Below are 988 nucleotides of genomic sequence, written 5' to 3'. Positions count from 1 at the left end.
AAAGGCATGCTTTGGCACATTGGTTGAGTTTAGGGAAATGCAAGTATTTCACCATAGGTGATGCTATGGAGAACGAGGATAGGCTAAGGGTGGGAATGGAAGAGGAAAGGCTGGAGAGGAAGGATAAGACCAGGTAATGGTGGGCCCTAAACATATTTTACCCTTAAAGGCAATGGAAAGACTGCTGAAGAGGACTAACACAAGCACATCTGGGTTTTGACAACAGAGCTAGGGGGCACTGGTGAGGTACCAGACAGTGGGTGAAGAATTCTTTGGTGTTGCAGAGTTCCACGTGAGAAACTAGTGAAAAGAGGCAATGGCCATGGTGAAGAGGCAGAGCAGACAGGTGATGGATCTAGTCATTTATTAGGGGTGAGAGGAAAGTAAGAGAGAGGGGAGGTGGCGATTACTACGTTTCCTGTATTGTATCCATCAACTAACGCTGAGAATATAAAAGCAGGGGTTATAGGACTGGCGAAAAATAAGGAGTTTAATTTTGGACACATTGGGTTTGGGGTGCCTGTGGAACATTCAGGTAAAGATGTTGAGAGAGCAGTTGGATGCACAGATCTGGGGTTCACAAAAGAGATCTAGATTTGTGTGGTAGTTCTAGTTCTCACCAATAACCAGTTCTCTCCTTGTGTGGACCTTCCCTTGTGGTTGGGTAATGTCATTTGACAAGTTCTGGACAATGGGCAGTGAATGAAGTGATACACATCCCATTTAGTCAAAGCATTGAAATGCTGACACAAGACCTCCTCTGGCCCTCTCCCACAACAGGGCGGTTATGGAGATTTTGTGATGGGAAGGTGAAGGTAGGAGTTCTAACCCTGGATCATTGAGTCAGCATATGGAGGACAGTTTCTTTGGGGAGTCACTTGGACCTGCAGTAGACTCTATATGAGCAAAAAGTAAATTTTTCCAAATTAAGCTACTGAGATTTTGGGTATATCTTTTCTTTTCTTTCTTTCTTTCTTTTTTTTTTTTT

This window comes from Cebus imitator, unplaced genomic scaffold, assembly GCF_001604975.1.
Source record: "Cebus imitator isolate Cc_AM_T3 unplaced genomic scaffold, Cebus_imitator-1.0 Scaffold256, whole genome shotgun sequence".
Lineage (NCBI taxonomy): Eukaryota > Metazoa > Chordata > Mammalia > Primates > Cebidae > Cebus > Cebus imitator.
This window is presented reverse-complemented; position numbering follows the sequence as displayed.